Raw genomic sequence first — 18,264 nt, 5'->3', positions numbered from 1 at the left:
TGTTAGGCCTTGAGGGACTGTGATTTCTCCCCACATCACTTCCCCTTAACCAAGTAGTAAACTACATTTGGCCGAAATTGTGCCTTTAGGACAATAGCCAGAGCAAGATGCAGAGCAAATCTATGACAGCCACGCTAACACTGCACATAGGACCAGACACAGAGAAAAAGCCTTCTCAGTGTGCACAGTGTCTGCATCTAAGCAAAATAAGTCTATCAGAATCTCCTTGAAACTGCTGCCAGGGAAATCTGAAAGTTTCTAGTAAGCAAAGCACAATGAAATGGAAATTAATTATAGAGTACCCATTACCTCTAGTTTAATGTGCAATTGATAAGCTCTTTTACTTACTGTACCACCTGTTTTATTTTAATGAAAGGAAAAATTAGCTATTAGAGCTTTCGTGGACTCATTTGCAACCATGGTCTCCCAACTGTATTTCTTTGAGATGGCTTTAAGTTCCTGAGTCCCCAGTTCTCTGACTGAGGTAGTGGTGGTGGGCTGTGTTGGGGAGGCAGGCCTTTGATTGGGGAATGTGGTCAGTGACCTTCAAGATGGCCTGTGATGGTCCCCACCTCCTGGTGTTCACCCTTGGTGTAGTCCCCTCCCACATTGTGGCAGAGTTGATCTATGTGACCAATAGGACACAGCAGAACCCAGTGGAGTTTATTTTTAAGATTAGTTCTCATGTTCTCCCTCTCTCTCTCTCTCCCCTCATCTATCAGATCACTAATTCTCAAGCCAGCTCTCATGTCAAAAGGACATGCAGACAGTCTATGGAGAGGCCACGGGGACTCTAGCCAACAGCCAGTGAGGGCCTGAAGCCATGAACACTGTGAGCACACTTGGAAGTGGCTCCTCCAGCCCCAGTCAAGCCTTCAGGTGACTGCAGCCCTGACTTGACAGCAACCTTGTGAGAGCCCCTGAGTCAGCCCCACCTTACTAGTTTCCAGACCCTCAGATGCTGTGAGAGGTCACACACATTTGCTGTGGCAAGCTACTGTGTTTGGGGGTAATTTGTTGCACAGCAATAGAAAACGTAATACAGAGAGTACAGTACCCATTACCTCTAGTTTAATATGCAATTGATAAGCTCTTTACTTACTGTACCACCTGTTTTATTTTAATGAAAGGAAAAATTAGCTACTAGAGCTTTTGTGGATTCATTTTGTGGATTCAGAGGGAAGATAGTATCTTCTTGACTCAAGAGGAGGCCCTCATTACTTCTGCTGGGAGAACTGTCCATGTCCCTCATTAGAGTGGTTGGGGCATTCTCACTTCCTTTGCTAGACTGGGGGTACTGGTGTTTTGAATTAGATATAGAAAGGATTTTGCCTACATTCATTGCTGCATGCCTGTAACCCTTGTCATTTGGAGGCATGGATCAGGAAGCGCACACAGAATCTAGAGGATGATGCAGATCAGTTCTTCTTGTCCCTGTTCCATCTTGGTGGGGGCGGCAGGAAACATTTTTGTGCACTTGTAAGCTTCTGAAACTGGTATAAATGAGAAAAAAATAAGCTTTCTTTCTTATTATAAACACAAAATACCTGTGGTGTAAAAGATAAAAAGGCAAAACTATTCACCACCAATGATTCCACCATCCAGATACAAATACTGTTAACAACTGGAGCATATCATACTCCTATCTAGGTATATATATTTTACACAAATAGACAATATAATAAGTGCTATTGTATGACTTTTTTCATTACATATATTATGAGGCTGTGTTTATGTGACTAATATATCTTGTCATCTGCAATTATAATTTTAAATGGTTGCATGATACCCATTATACAGATGTGTCATAATTTCTTAAGCCAGTCCCCTTTTGTCGGATTAAATTTGTTTTTATTTTTGCTATTATAAGGATTGCTAAAAAGAATATGCTTGTAGCAAATATTTGTACCTACCTTGACTTTCCTTCTTATGATAAATTATTAAAATAGAATGGTTGGACTAAAGCATGTATACATTCTATTTTATTTATTTTATTTTATTTTATTTTTTGAGACGGAGTCTCTCTCTGTTGCCCAGGTTATAGTGCAGTCATGTGCTCTCAGCTCCGCTCAGCAACCTCTGCCTCCCAGATTCAAGTGATTCTCCTGCCTCAGCCTCCTGAGTAGCTGGGATTACCGGCGCCCACCATCATGCCTGGCTAATTTTATAATTTTAGTAGAGATGGGGTTTCGCCATGTTGGCCAGGCTGACCTCTAACTTTTGACCTCAGGTGATCCACCTGCCTCGATCTCCCAAAGTGCTGGGATTACAGGCGTGAGCCACCGCGCCCGGCCTAAAGCATATATACATTTTAAATGCATTCCCACATATTACCAAATTGCTTTCCAGAAAGTTTGTACCAGTCTATACTCATTGAAATTTATTAGTGTCTATTTCCTTGTACCCTTGCCAGCACTGAGTAATAATTTTAAAAGAATCTTTCTGGCCTTCTATTTATATGGGAAACATAGGGACTTTTCAAGAAGTCTAGCTTATATTCAAAATTTGGCAGCAGCTGGCTAGGTGCCATGGCTCACACCTGTAATCCCAGCACTTTGGGAGGCTGAGGCTGGAGGATCACTTGAGCCCAGAAGTTTGAGTCTAGCCCGGTCAACATAGTGGGTCCTTGTCTCTACAAAAAATACAAAAATTAGCTGGGTGTGTTGCTGTGCACCTGTAGTCCTAACTACTCAGGAGGTTGAATTGGGAGGATCCCTTGAGCCTGGGAGGTTGAGGCTGGAGTGAGCTATGATTGTACAACTGTATTCCAGCCTGAGCAACAGAGCAAGACCCTGTCAGAAAGAAAAGGTAAGAAGAGAAGAGAAAAGGTAGGAAGAAAGGAGAGGAGAAGAGAGGAGAGGAGAGGAGGAAAGGAAGGAAGAAATTGGCAGCAGCTTTGAGGGTGAGCAAGCTCTACTATAATCCAATGCCCAGTCAAGGGTGAGAGAAATGAAGAAATGAATTGACTGTTTCTCCCAGATTATGCTTAGAAGATGACAGGAAGAATGTTGAAAATAATATGTATGTGTTCAGGATGTAAGAAAGATCAAACATAAAATATTCAAATCTCTTGGCCCTGTAATTATACTTCTGACAGTTTAGCTTAAATAAAAATTCCAGTGAAAGGGAAAAGGGTATATACACCAAAAAAGTTTATTAACAGTACTTATTTTTTTTTCTAAGACCTAGGTGAGAACAAAACATTACTTATATTAGGGAAACACTACAAACACTTAACAGAAGAGAAATAGTTTAAGAAACTGGGGTATATCAACTTGAAGGAATATTATACAGTTGTTAAATTCGTAAAGGTTATATAGAAACATACAAATATGTTTATGATGTAATTAGTCATGTAAAGGTTATATAGAAACATATATGTTTATGATATAATGTGAGGTATAAAAAGAAATACATACAATTTTTAGCATTTAAAAATATGTACTAGTTAAATCCACATCAACAAGACTGGAAGGAAATATAAAACTACTAATCGTTGTGAAAGAGAGTGGCATCCTATCTTTGAATTTTTTTTTTCCTGCATTGATTGCTTTTATTTAGGAAAGACCTGATGTCATATGGAAGCCAAGAAGAAACTGTTTGAGGAGAAACCTTTTGTCCAATTTGTAGGGAAAGCAGAGAGACAGAGAGACAGAGAGAGCTTCAGCTTGGTTTCAAAACAAGGATGGAAATACAGAACAACTTAAGTTACCAGCACACTTCATAACAATTAAAAATCATCTCGCTTCTTCCTTCTGCCAGCATAATTTTGGGCTCACAGGTGGATTGACCTGACCTCCAAGAAATGTGTGACAAGGACTCGCCCCTTACCTCCTCAGTTACAGCACATGTTTGGTGTTTATGTGAAGCTGGGGGCTTTCAGTATCATGGTGAAAATTTTCTTTTAGGTCATAATTGCGTAACTACAATGAAAAGTATTGATTTTGGAAAAGGCTCATCTTCCCAAAGAGGTTCACTTCAGGAGGTGAATTAATGTGCTCCAGGGACAGTCATGGAAAATGCTTGGCCGCACTGGGCGTGTTCTGTAGCCAGGCATTGCTGAACGGTGCAGAGAAAGGCGCTGGAGGCAGACAGAGCTGGGCTGGAAGCCAGGCTCCACTTCATACCAGAAGTATGAGCCCGGGCAAGTTATTGAACTTCTACAGCTTAGTTTACATAGCTGTGAAAATGGATGAATAATGCCTGCTTGTGCTGTTGTTAGGGAGGGGACGCCTGCTTGGAGGCGAGTATGCAGTAGGTGCTCAGTGAGTGGTGATGAGATAAAAAGCAATGCTGCTCGTTTTCTATATTTCTCTTTTCATACTTATTGAGATTACAATGGAGAGAAGGGAAACCAGCTTAAAAGAAAACATTTGCAAATCTGTTTCTGATAAATGGAAATGAGAGCAACTGTAAACCACATGAGTCTGTCCAGGACAGAAGAGAGTGAGTGAAGGAAGGCTTTCTCAGCTGGGTGGTTATGTGAGCAGCATCTCTACTGCCTCTCTGTTAAGTAATTTATCTGGACATCTTGATTGATAATGATGTGGCACTAAAAAACGAAAAGGCATCACAAAACTGCAAACCTTCTGCTTGCACTGTGGGAATAAAATTGGTCACGAAAAGGTGATGGCCACAAAAATCTGGTGGTGGGGTGGGGGGCGGGGGGGGCGGGGAATAGAAAATCTTACATAATATCTATTCCTGTGTTATTTTTTAAAAATCAGTTTATACAGTCTAATTTTTAAAAACAAAAGCTAGATTTTAGCTCTTCTCAATCCAGTGATTTGAAATCAGCCTGAAGAGAGCAAGGTGCATTGAATTTGCTATGACATCAACCGAATTTATCAATTTCGTTTGGATTTCCAGAATGTCCAGTGCTAGGAGACTCATAAGTTGGAGAGAAACGGCCTGATTTATAGAAACTGAGCGAGACTCCGGACCACCTGATGCAGAGAAACCTGTGACCTGAAAAAGTCTATCTGTGTTTCCTCTAGGAATCTCGGCCAAGAAGACAGGGACAAGCTCCCAACTCTGACTACCCCTTTTACAGGGAAAAAAAAAATCCCGTGCTTTCTTTGCAGCAAGTGACAAATCCTTGTCATATCGAGATGGCTTTTCCTCCTCCTCTTCAAACATCTTTTACCAGCAACAGCAGCTCAAGTAACTGGAATTATTTCAGAGTTAAAATGCAGGCTTTGTAGACCCTCTTAGACAGACAGATTCAATTTCAAAGGAAACTTCTTTGGCTGGGTACTCAGTGAGTGTTACACAGGGATTTGGGGAGTTAATATTCACTGTTTCTGTTGTTGGAGAAAAGGAAAGCAGAGTTGCTCTTTCTCATTACTCTCCCCAACGCACATCTGTTTCCTCTCGTATCTTGGAATTAGGAAGATGGAGGAGACTTGAGTGGTGACCCACCTAGCCTCTTGATGCATGCTGGGCTCACTTTAAAACTCCCAAAACAGATGGCAGTTGATCACAGTTTTAAAGATCCCAGCATAGACTTTCTGCAGCCTCCCTTGTTAGCCACTATCAGCGCTTAACATTCTGTCATCTGAATAACTCCTTAAAAATGATAGCAATGGTAGTAGAAATTTAAAAGGAACCTCCCAAAAAACATGCAAAAGCTTACCACCCCAGTAAATCACCCGCAACAATGTCGCAACAGTTTAAATTTACTGCAGAGAGAGCTGAAGTTTAGGAGACACAGCTTTATAATATTTTTGAGAGATAGTTGAGTGCAAATGAGTCCTGTTCCTCTTGCATCAGGGCCTGCTCCACTGAGTCATCCTGCCTTCAGAAGCTTCCAGCTAAGCGGCAGGCCCCGGCCATAGGCTCCCTGTGTCCCCAGCCTCCAGAGAACACACGATGTTCTCATCGCCCTTAGCTCCATTCCAGAAGGGGCCTGCAGTTCTGCAGCTTATCAGGGGTCTACTGGGAAGTGAGATGTCACTGTCCCTTTCTGGCCCTGCATTGTCTGTGAGTGGCTCTCCTGGATTAAGAGTTGGCAAAGTATGGCCAGTGGCCAGGACTGGCCTGCTGCCTGTTTTTGTTTAACCCGTGAGCTAAGAATAGTTTTTACCTATTTTAAGTAGTTGAAAAAAAAATCAAGAGAAGAATACTATTTCGTGATATGTGAAAAATCACATGAAATTCAAATGTAAGTGTCCATAAATAAAGTCTCACTGGAAGACAGCCTTGCTCATTTATTTCTGTCTCATTCGCTACTGTCTGTGGCTGCCTTCACGCTACAATGGCAGTACTGAGTAGTTGTGACGGGCACTGTATGACAGCAAATCCTAAAGTATTTGCCATCTGGCGCTTCACAGAAAAAGTTTGCTGACCCTGGCTTTCGAGTCTCTCATCACTTTGGGATTCATCTCTTTACTTTCCCCAGAGTGAGGGAGGCAGTGACGTTCCTCGTGAGTGCTTAGTCCTTGCTCCCGAGGCAATAAACCCCCCAAAACCCCTCTCTTTCTGAGTCTTCTTGTTGGCTTGATAGTGGTAGGGCTGGTTCAGCCAAGGTCACAGTTGGAGGGTGGGAAGGGGGTACAGCGTAGGACGACGGGGGTGTCTGCTCTAGCCCTGTTTGCAGCAATCTTTAGAATACAAAATAATTAAGAAGAAACTGCTGTTTTTTGGCTGTGGGATGCAATTTGAATTCTGGAAAATAAGAATCAACAGAGCGTGGGATGTGGGAGTCCAGGACAACTCCCCTGTTTTGGCTGTGTTTGGTGCCATGTGTCGAGGTGGGAGAGATGGGAGAAAGAAGAGGTTTGGGCAGGGGGAGGGAAGAATCAAGATTCTGCTTTGGATGGAGGAAGGTTGTGGTTTGTTGAGAGGACAACTAGACAACTGGCCACTTGAAGATGGGACGGAAGTCTGAATCTGCAAGGAGTCACAGATGAATGGTATGGAAAGCTGTGGTAGTGGATGAGATCATACGAACAGTGGGTGCAGATGGAAACGAGAAGCCATCTAAGGACTCGTAATGGGCTCCTCAACACTTGGAAGTTGAGTAGAGGAAGAAGACCGCATGAGGGCAGGATCCTGAATGTTCCACTCACTGCTATATCCCTAGCACTGGATACAGTGCTTGGCACACAGTGCATGCTCAATAAATTATTTGTTGCCCATATAAGTGAACGTGAATTCCAATGGACTAGCATCTTCCACTCTGAACATAAACAAAAACAACAGCAACATTGCAATTCCCTATCTTCTCTTCCCTGATCTCTTTCTCATTCTGTCTCTCCTTCCCTTTTCCTCTGCCTTCTTGTTGCCTTCTCTGATATGAGTTAAATTTATCAGGGGTGTCCAGGTACCCGGCTATTCTTGAGCATTCCTTATCTGGCTACAACTCTGGGTGACACTGGTTACTAGTTTAGTGAACGAGCCAACATATATTCTTCTTTTTGTCTACATAGTTTTTTTTTTAATGTTAAACTTGTTCCTATTGCACCTCACTCTTTATGAACTGTCAGTTAATGCTATTTTGGCTCTATTCCTACCTTAGATGGATGCTTGACAACTTGGTGTCATCTGACCTTAATTAGGACATTCTTGGTTAAGACATTGTTGGGGTAAAGAGAGAGATGTTCAGTATGGGGTCCTCTCTGACATGAGTAAGGTCACAGAGGATGTCCCTAGGTGGAGGCTGAGTCATCGATAGGCTGCCTTTTGGGTGATATTATTCAGCTCTTTGTGCCTGCACTTAAGACAGAAGAGAGTCTCTCTTATTTCCTTCTATCTAATTGATGAAAAGTCATTTGTGATGGAATCTAAGGTCAGATTCCAGCACAAAGAGATTACATCTCTTGCTCATTCTTTATCTACATGGCCTATCTATCATCAAAGAAAATTAAATTGCTCTGCCAAGATCTGATCTACACATACCATTGAGATGAGTGCAAATTGATTGCTTGTTTTTGCTAGAGTCACTCTTGGCACAGAAGAGAAGTGGACTTCTATCAATCACGGCCTGCTTGGGAGTTGCATGGGGTGGGGTGAGGGACGTTAGAGAGACTTGACAAGGCTGGAGGCCATGTTCAGCACCAGGCATTATGCCAAGCACTTGACAAGGATTTTCTCAACTAATATTCACAAATGCCCAGCGAGGTTGGTATGATTACATCTGCTTTCCAGTTAAGGAAACTGAGGCTGAGAAGGCAGAGTGTCACGTTTCAGGTCACACACTGGTAAGTGGCAGAAGCAGAACTGGAACTTCACATCCTTCACGCTGAGTCCAGCAGTTATAAATGTGTGGTATTCTAAACAGTATCGCATTGCAGGGAAGACAATCTTTAAACTCCCAAAGCTTCAAACATAACCAGGATACAGATCACTTCCAAATGTTTAGCTCTGCCCTCTAAAATCCAGCCGACATCTCCAAATGCCTTCTGGACATTTCTACTAGGACATCCTTCTAAAGGCTAGAGCACAATGTAGAAACTCAAATAACCATCTTCCCTTCAAAATCCTGGCCTCTGCCCCTCACTGTCCCGTTTCTTCATGGTATGTCATTCTGCCAAACTTCTCAAAACCTGAGTTATTCTGAATCTCTCCTCAGAGATTGTATCCCTAAAACATTTCTTATCTCCATCTCTATCTCCATTTTCACTATCACTACCATTTTGGCCTTTGTCACCTAGGGCTGGGATGACCAAAACAATGAAACATATCTTTCCCCAGCTGTCACAGTTTAAACGCTGCTTCATCAAGTCAGAGCCTTAACTATGGGCCTCAATTTTGTCTGAATATTGGAATCACCTGGAGAGTTTAAGCAGCACTACAAATTCTCTATGAATGCTCTCCCCTTTCAGCATTACCAGGGTCATATAAGATGTGTTTGTATCTGGGAGACCAATGATGTCGTTGTAGGTTCTGGAGGTCAGACATAGTATCTAAGCATTAAGAAGGCACGGCCCTAGTCGTACTCTTGTTTCTTTGGGCTGGATGAAGGCATGTAGGCTTGGCTGCCAATAAAGAGTCAAGTGGGAGAAACTTAACAACATTGCACGTTTCACTTTTCATTATTCCCCCGAAGGTATCTGCTGTGTTTTCCAGTGACTCAGCAGGTGGTGGTGCCTCCATGAGGCCTCTGACCTTTCCACTAAAGGGCTACGCTTCAGACTTGTCAGCTTCTCATGTTAGGTCTTCTGCAGCTTTCTTGGAGCTTTCTTCCAGAAGACAGCTAGTTGGTTGGCAAATCTGGTCAATTATCCCAGAATATAATAGCTAAGTTTCTTAATTTGCATTCCGTATAACACTAGTACTATGAGGCACTCTACAAAAAGGAGAATTCCATGGCCAAATAATCTTAGCAAATCTCTTGGAGTGGCACTTTAGCATGTTAAAGGCTTTGAGAAGATCTGCATTGCAAAGGTTTATTGATTTTTCAAACGTATTTTGTTTGTTTGTTCCATTATTTTCCAAACGTATTTGACCATGGAACTCCTTTATTTTCAAGCATCATTCTAATAGAGCTAAGAGGCCAATGTCTGTGAGATATGATTTCTGATCGGTTAAAGCATGGGAAAATGGCTGCTGATAATATACGTCAATTGTAACAAACATCCTAATTTCAGAGACATTAAAATGTGAAAGCTTGTGCATCTTAGTCTTAGTTAAATCCAGCCATACAAAGTCACTTCCCTTGGGACTAGGGTTTTGTGGAACACCTGCGGGGAATTGCTGAGCAAGATGGCTCTATTTTAACAGGGGTGTTCTGGATATGACCAAACATGGGCAAGGTGGTAGAAAGGGCAGGCAGTGGAGGCACTGGAGGGGAGAAGGGATTTCCAGCAGCTGCCACTGCTCTGTGTTCAAGAGGACTGGCCTGGGAAGGAAGGAATGATGTCTTCATTGCCAGCAGCCTGGGCTCTGGTGGGCAGAAGAGTGTGATGACTCCAGTCCCCCGAGAAAGAGCCTTCTGGCTTGCCAGGTGAGAGGTATCATGAAACAGAAGAAGGTGCATATATGTTGTCATCAGGTGGCAGGGGAGGGGTGGTGGTGAAGAAGCTGATGGGAAGTGGTGTTGAGCCCCAGCTGTGCCCTATGGTGGTGGTGTGAATTTGAGGAAATATATATATATATATACACACACACACACACACACACGTACATATATATTTACACAAATTTCTTTATATATATATATATATATTTTTTTTTTTTTTTTGAGACAGAGTCTCACTCTGTTGCCCAGGCTGGAGTGCAGTGGCATGATCTTGACTCGCTGCAGCCTCTGCCTCCTGGGCTCAAGTGATTCTCCTGCCTCAGCCTGCCAAGTAGCTGGGATTACAGTTGCATGCCACCATGCCTGGCTACTTTTTTGTATTTTTAGTAGAGACGGGTTCACCATGTTGGCCAGGCTGATCTCGAACTCCTGACCTCAGTTGATCCACCTGCCTCGGCCTCCTGAAGTGCTGGGATTACAGGCGTGAGCCCCGCACCCGGCCAGTTGAGGGAGTTTCTTAAGCGACCTGAACATCCATATCTTAGTACATCAGTCGAACTACCATGATGATAACGATCAGACAGATTCTGTTTATGCTGTGTATAACAGAAAGCTGACTACGGTGGTGGACCCAAGTAAGGTCTTTTTCTCACACTTCTCAGGAAGTCCAGAGGTAGGCATTTTGGGGGGTGCTGGGAACATCTGTGACTCAGGTTGCTTCTTTCTTCCTGCTGCTTTCTCGAAGTGAAGCTTTTGTCTTCACACTGGCCTCTTCGTGGCCACACGATGGCTGCTCTACCTCCCACCTAACTCTGCATTCCAGGCAGGAAGGGAAAAAGGGGAAGCTCCTATACTAGGAAAGCAAAGCCATTCCCAGAAATCTCCAGCCAACTTCCAGCTAGAACCCCCTGGCCAGCATCTTAGCTACCAGTCTGATCAGGCAAGCATCAGGGGGCACTTTGCCACCGTGAACAAAACTGGGATTTGTCAGAAAGGAAGGTGAATGCAGATACTGGGTCCGTGCCTAGTAGCATCGGCCACAAATGTTGGTCGATTATCGGGCTCTGGGAGGTAAGAATGCGCTAACACACACAGATGTGCCCAGCTCTGTGCCGGACACAGAATGGACCCGCTACAGATGCTCTTCTTTCCACACCTCCACCCTGCTGATAATGTTTGATGGCTGTCCCCATCTTCATGGTTGGAAAATCTGTTGTAATTTGTGGTTTTACCACAAGGGGGCATGTAACCAGGAGGGAGTCAGAATCTTGGCTGTGCAGCCTTTGGTCCAACATGCACAGTGGAGGAGAAATCGATTGGATGTTTTGCAACAGGAAGCCCAGGGTGGACGCCAACTGGTAACTGGGCATCCAGACACGATATTGTGTTTCGTTGGAGAAAGTCAGTGTCTGGGCTAAAGTCCTTCCCCGACTACCCAAGTGGATTGCTCCCTTGTCCTCTGCGCTCCCAGAAGGATCGCTACCTAAGTTATTTGCACGGCTTTATGACATATCTTTGTTATTTCCGCGTGTTTACGTCCTGTGTTTCCAACCATGCTATGAACTCATTTAGGACAAGTCTGGCTTCTTGTCCCCTTTGTCCATGCTGTCCCTACCCCTGATCCTCTGACAGTCCAGTGCCTTGGGAGCCAGCCAGGTGAGCACCCTACAATGTACGCAATCCCTGCCCCTGCCTGACAGAACTCACATCTGAAAAAAAAAAAAAATTGGGAAATAATGGGTCAAAGTAATGATCAGCAGTGGCTACTCACCTGAAAAAAAAAAAAAAGCAACCATTTATCTTGTGCCTTCATAGAAGTACACACCTTTGATGAATTTGTCAAAAAATCAAACCTGAATCCAATCAAGCTTCTAGATATAATCACCAATCTACAGGACATAAAGGAGAGGAACATGTTAAATGATACCACAGAAATGCAATTAGCAAGAACCAGACTGTGGGAAACCCTACAGGACAAAATGACCCAGTTTCCTCAACAAATACATTGCCAGGAATCTAACAAATGTGGAAGACAAGCCCATAGATTAAAAGATGTTTAACAGAGATATCAACCAGTTGTGATATATATTTTATTTGGTTCCTGATCTGAACAAACTGTAGAAAAATATTTGAGGCGATTAAAGAAATTTAAAAACGGACATTGACCTTATCTATCTCCACTCCTCTTCAAATATAAGTTCCTAAAGTGTCCAGTTTACAAGTCAATTCACTCCTGGACAATCTAATATATATTTTAAACACTGGCCTGACTGAGAAATTATGTTTTTTTTTAGGTGTCATAATGATATTGTGATATGTTTTTTGAAAGAGTCCTTATCTTTTAAGGATGCATACTGAAATATTTTAGAGATAAAATGATATTAGGGATTTGCTTTAAAATAACACAGTATGGATGGAGGGGAATGGCTGGTTAATTCATTACAGATGAATTAAGACTAGCTAGCCAAGGACTCATGGTTGTGGAAGCTGGATGACAGACGCATAAAAGATCATTGTCTTAAACGCTCTAACTTTTGGTTATGTTTGAAATGTTCATAATAAAAAGAAAAGAAAAAGCTGAAAAAGGAAGAATCATTGGGCTAACCAAGCCATACCCATGGCTGACAGAGGTGGATTTACTATGGAGCTGATGAAATGCAAGTGTGTGAGCCTGTCACCAGAGCAGGCCCCTCCCAAGGGAATTGTGCATTCATCATTTTTCTCAAGGAGGGCTCCCCAAATGGTAAAAGCTTGAGGCCTCACAAACCTTCCATCTACCCTTGATGGCAGGCAGCTGATGGACTCCTGCTTCAGACATTCAGTGAATATTTGCCATTTTTGTTTGTTTATTTTTTCTGACAGAGTTAGGATCTCATTATGTTGTCAGGCTGGTCTCAAACCCCCGGGCTCAAGTGATCCACCCACCTCAGCCTCCCGAGTAGCTGGGACTACAGGTTTGCACCACTGTACCTGGCTAAAAGCACTGGATATTGAAGATTTTCAAACTTACACAAAAGTAGACACACATCATATAATAAACCTCATGGGCTCTTCCCCCATTTAAGTTCTCAACATTTTGCTATAGTTACACCTTTTTTCTCCTCTTCCTTTTTCTTTTTCTTCCTCTCTTCCTCTTTCTTCTTTTCCACTAAGTAGTTCTGTTTCTCCATTTTCTTTCATAACCTCAATATCATTATCATACCTAACAAAATTAATAATAATTCTTTAATATTATTTAAGACTGAACCCATGTTCAAACTTTCCCAATTGCCTCAAAATGGTTGGTTCTTAAGCAAAAATCTCCAATCAATGTCCGAAACATGAAATAAGAGCCATTAATGAATCATCCCTCTTTTTGCATTAAACATTAGCTTAAGTCACACTTTCCTCCTCCACACCAGGTGGTACTGTATGAAAACACTAAGGTTGACCTTTTTGCGAAATGTAATTGTGCATGTAAATTTAAAATGGTTATATTTATCAATGGCTACTAATGGTGAGTAAACAAGGTATAAGCATGTTAGCTGAAAGAAGAGCTTATTTGAAATATAAATAAGACAACTCATGCATTTGCTCTCTGTTCCTTTTTTCTGCAAATAGCCTGCACTCTGCTGTTAACAGTGACCTTTCCTTCTAGCCCTGTCATTCTATAATTATCTAATATGTTATGTGTGCTTTGCATACTATGTAGACTATACTACACAGAATAGAATGCATATTGTATGCAGTCTGCTAGGCTTACTACCTTTTAATAGTTTACTAGGCATAAAAAGGTTAAGAACCAATAAAGGGCATGCACGCTGCATTAGTCAGCTCTCGCTGTCATAAAAAATATCACTGACCAGGTGGCTTAAAACAACAGAAATTTATTTTCTCACTGTTCTGTAGGCTAGAAGTCCAATATCAAGGTGCCAATAAATTTTGTTTCTGGTGAGGCCTCTCTTCCTGGCTTGCCTTCTCGCCTTGTCCTCACATGGCCTTTTCTCTGTGTGTGTGCTCACATGTGCAGAGAAAGACAGCTCTCTGGTGTCCCTTCTCCTAAGGACACCAGTCCTGTGGGATTAGGGCCCCACCCTTATGATCTCATTTAAACTTAGTTACCACCTTAAAGGCCCTATCTCCAAATACAGTCACCTTGGGGATTAGGGATGCAACATGAATTTTTGGGGGGACACAATTGAGACAATACCGTGTGCAATGCACACACACACACCCCCATAGGATAAGAGCGAATGAGGAGGACAGAGGGGAGATGCTCAATGGATTGAAAATGAGGTCTTTAGGGACCTTATTAAGCACACTGCCTCTATGGCATATAGAGAGTAAGCCACATATTAAATTATCCAGCAGTGAATTGACTTGTAAACTGGACACTTTAGGAACCTGTATTTGAAGAGAAGATAGATAGGATCAATGTCATTTTTTTTTCTGAATATGTATGTATTCTAAGGAGAGTGAATAAGTGAGTGGGGGACATTGACTGATACTATATCTGGAAGGAATCTCAAGAAATCATCTGATTTAATGGTTGAAGGTAAGAATCAATTCTGATGAAGAAGAGGATCACTGATTCAGAATAGAAAGGGGATTGCTTTTCGGAGACTGGTGAGATGCTGGCACTGCAGAGAAAGGGGTTAAGGGAAGGTCAGGATTTTAGAAAAGGATACAATTATGTGAAGCTAGGAGTGGCTGGGAAGCCTTCATGTGACTTAGATCATTTTCAAAAGATGACATCCATGAAGTGACTGAAACAAAGGAGGTGACACATGGGCTGTGGGGTTGGAACTACAGTGTCATCTGAATTCTTTGACTTCCATGACTGTCTAAATTTCTGTGCAAATGCAGAACAACAAGACTCTGGACTGTTACTGGCAAGTTGAATGTGTGGGCGCCCTGCCACCAACCCTCAGCTTTCTGGCCAGAGATGTGCTGAAGGGCTCTTCTACTGTTTTCACTGTGGATAGACATTTATCTTCTGCCTTTCAGAAACCACGCAGGAGATGTGCCTTGCTCAGGGTTTCCATGGGGCGGGCTGGGGCAGTGAGCCAGCCAACCTTTGAAATTGAAGAAGCACAGAAGGCCCATGCCCTTGGGCCGTACTAGTGATCTCAGCAACTGAGACTGAGTTTGATTCTCCAAGGATCTGAGAGATGTTTTATTGTGTTGGTTCCTGAAATAAAGGGAGTATCTTTTTGGGACCAGCACAATAACTTTTGAAAAAGTGCAGGAAAATACTTGCTCCAGAGCTGTTAGGTTTAAAAATGAACAACATGTTGAGAAATCTTAAATTTCTTGAACCTCTGTTTTAAAAAAGAAACCTTCTGATTTTAGAATTCCTTTTGTTGACAAATTAGACTTTGGAATTGTGTGAAGGAAGAACTTTTGCTTTTATTCAAGAATTCATATGTAATTGTCAAGAACTTTGAAGGGGTTGAGATTTTACCCCACTTGCAAGCTAACAAGTTAGCTATTCCAAGTTAGTTTCATGGAGAGTGGGAAAAGACGTGAGACTGTTGAGTCAGGGAGATGGTTTATTATCTACAGCCATAGCAGTAGATAAACTGTCAGCATGCTTTAAAGAATTTATACTGGCTCCCCATGTCTCAAAAGAGTGATTGAAGAGGGTCAGATTATACATGCAAATGCAGTGGGTTGCATTTTAGGACAGGAATTCTGAGCTTAGGGGACCTGAACAAAGGGCAGTAAGCATGCACGCCCTTGATTTCAGGATTACTTATTATCTCTATCTTCCAAGGATGTAGGCAAACCTACCCTTTGCTCCCAAGGTACATATGATCTCTGTTTTCAAGTTTGTTCACTACAGAAACATCCTTCAAAAGATAGGCCAGAGCAAAGGACAGGCAGTGTTTCTACTCAAAATACACAGAAATGCAGCCCGGCATGGTGGCTCACACCTGTAATCTCAGCACTTTGGGAGGCTGAGGCAGGTGGATCACTTGAGCCCATGAGTTCAAGACCAGCCTGGGCAACATGGTGAAACCCCATCTCTACTAAAACAAACAAACAAACATACAAAATTTAGCAGGGGATGGTGGTGCGTGCCTGTAATCCCAGCTACTCAGGAGGCTGAGGTGGGAGGATCGCTTGAACTGGGAAGGTGGAAGTTTCAGTGAGCCGAGATCTCGCCACTACACTCCAGCCTGAGCGATACAGCAAGACCCTCCCTCAAAACAAAAACAAAAACAAAAACAAAAAAAAATACAGAAATGCAAGAGATCCACAGATAATTATATCCCAACAGTAATATGTCATTTAAAACTTAAATTCCTAATAAATTGAATGAAAATGAATAAAATTTTACTTTACTTTATTTTCAGTTGTGCCCCAAATCCTCTCTACAACTCCCCCTTTTTTGAAAACAGTGGTCTTGAAGAGTTTTCTGAATGTCTTATCATTATTGATGCCCCTGGGCCAAAGAAACGTCTTAAACACTGCCGGAGTCTTCTGTATACCGTGGTTTCTGCTTTAATTGTTTCTACCTCAGATTCCTTCTGGCTTAAATATTTCCTCTTTCATGCCTCTGTCCAGGTGACTACCTGCTAGTTATTACCTCTTCTCCACTCCCTGGACTCAGCAATGTTTTCTATCTTTCTACTCCCAACATTTGGTTATTCTGGGTTTCATGTCATTTGCTCTTGCCTACACGATTTATGAAAGAAGACAAATCCTGACCTTGATCAACTCCACTCCTGAATGCCTTGGCCTCTATCACTGCATAAAGCTGGAAAGAATCTTAAAAGCTGTCTGGTCTAACCTGCTCATTTTACAGATCTGTGGGGCTCTGTGGTCAAATGAACAAAGGAAATACTAAGTTTAAAAAGTTAAACAGGTGCAACCACTTTGGAGAGCTGTTTGGCAGTTTTTATAACATTGAACATATATACCCTATGGTCCAGCAATTTCACTTCTACATGTTTACCCAAGAAAAATGAAAACATATGTCTACAAAAAGACTTACATAAGAATGTTCATACCAGCCTTACTCATTATAGTCAAAACTTGGAAACCACCCAAATATCCATCAATAGGAAAATGGATAAACAAATTATGAGATATGTATATATATAATCTCTCTATATATTACAATATAGATGTATATAATCTATCACACTTATTTACATACACAATGCAATACAACTCAACAATGAAAAAAAGAACTACTAATATACACAACAGCATTGACACAACTAAAATATCTCACACTGAGCAAAAGAAGCAAGCCACACAAAAATACATGTGGCATAGTCCAAGAACAAGCAAAGGCAGATGATGCTGATGAGCGGTAAGACAGTGGTTGTCTCTGAGTGCGGACAGTGGGTTGGCTGGAATCGGGCATGGAGAAACTTTCTGGGGTGATGGAAATGTTCTACATCTTGTTTTGGGTAGCAGTAAACTGAGCATTAAACTCTCAAATATTATTGAGTTGAATACAAGACCTGTGCATATGTTCATTCTACCTCAACTATATATTAAAAAATTAAACATTTCTTTACTCTGTGGCTTTCCAGAGGATTTAATAAGCAAATATGTATTGTGCATCTTTAAGAAGGAGACACAGCCTAGAGTGTTTTTTAAACGTGTTTGAGGAGGGGACATTATTTGAAGGAGCATCTCACGGAACAGGAAACACTGTAGAGGAGTGATGTTTTCATTCGAATATTGACTTTAGAGCATCTCACCAGAACTATGTTTTCTGCTGTGATTTCCTTCCTTCTGCTCAGCCTAGAGATGGACTGCTCGTGCCAATCCATGGGGCAGGGGGGCAGGGGGATGAGGTGCCTGCTGTGGCCCAATTCTCCTGCCTTCCTGTTACCAGACTGGAGCCCTCCATTGGCACCCTGCCCTCTCTAGGCCACTGGATCACCACCACCTTTGCCTGCTGTCAGAGCCAAGAGACCCACTTGGGCATCTGCTGTATTTGCAGAATTGTATCAGTCACACGGTTCATTTATTCAGCCATGGATGCATGCATTCACTTACTTACAACCTATATCTCTATGAGTGCCTCCACATGTCTATCACTGTGCAGTTCCCTGGAGACACAAAACTGAGTAAGGCATAATGCCTGCCTTAAGGGGGAAAGAGTCACACAAACACAGTTTTGCTTTTTTTTTTGAGATGGAGTCTCTCTGTTGCCCAGGCTGGAGAGGCGTGATCTCAGCTCACTGCAAGCTCCAGCCTCCCAGGTTCATGCCATTCTCCTGCCTCAGCCTCCTGAGTAGCTGTGACTACAGGTGCCTGCCACCATGCCTGGCTAATTTTTTGTGTATCTTGAGTAAAGA

The 18,264-nt window shown here is 42.3% G+C and overlaps 2 long non-coding RNA genes across 3 annotated transcripts in view; one reads left to right on the top strand and one right to left on the bottom strand.

Annotated features, from left to right (window-relative positions):
* The window catches only part of LOC107972230 (uncharacterized), a 36,878-nt gene extending 30,680 nt beyond the window's left edge, over positions 1–6,198 (top strand). For both annotated transcript variants that reach the window (XR_010150410.1, XR_010150409.1), the window contains one exon: positions 4,870–6,198. This is a non-coding gene — a long non-coding RNA (uncharacterized LOC107972230). The remainder of the gene's footprint in view (positions 1–4,869) is intronic.
* The window catches only part of LOC134808117 (uncharacterized), a 37,809-nt gene continuing 20,638 nt past the window's right edge, over positions 1,094–18,264 (bottom strand). The window contains exon 3 of the long non-coding RNA XR_010150413.1: positions 1,094–1,493. This is a non-coding gene — a long non-coding RNA (uncharacterized LOC134808117). The remainder of the gene's footprint in view (positions 1,494–18,264) is intronic.

The sequence above is a fragment of the Pan troglodytes genome, chromosome 14 (genome assembly GCF_028858775.2).
Source record: "Pan troglodytes isolate AG18354 chromosome 14, NHGRI_mPanTro3-v2.0_pri, whole genome shotgun sequence".
Lineage (NCBI taxonomy): Eukaryota > Metazoa > Chordata > Mammalia > Primates > Hominidae > Pan > Pan troglodytes.
Note: the sequence above shows the minus strand (reverse complement) of the source record. Positions and strands in the feature narration are given on the sequence as shown.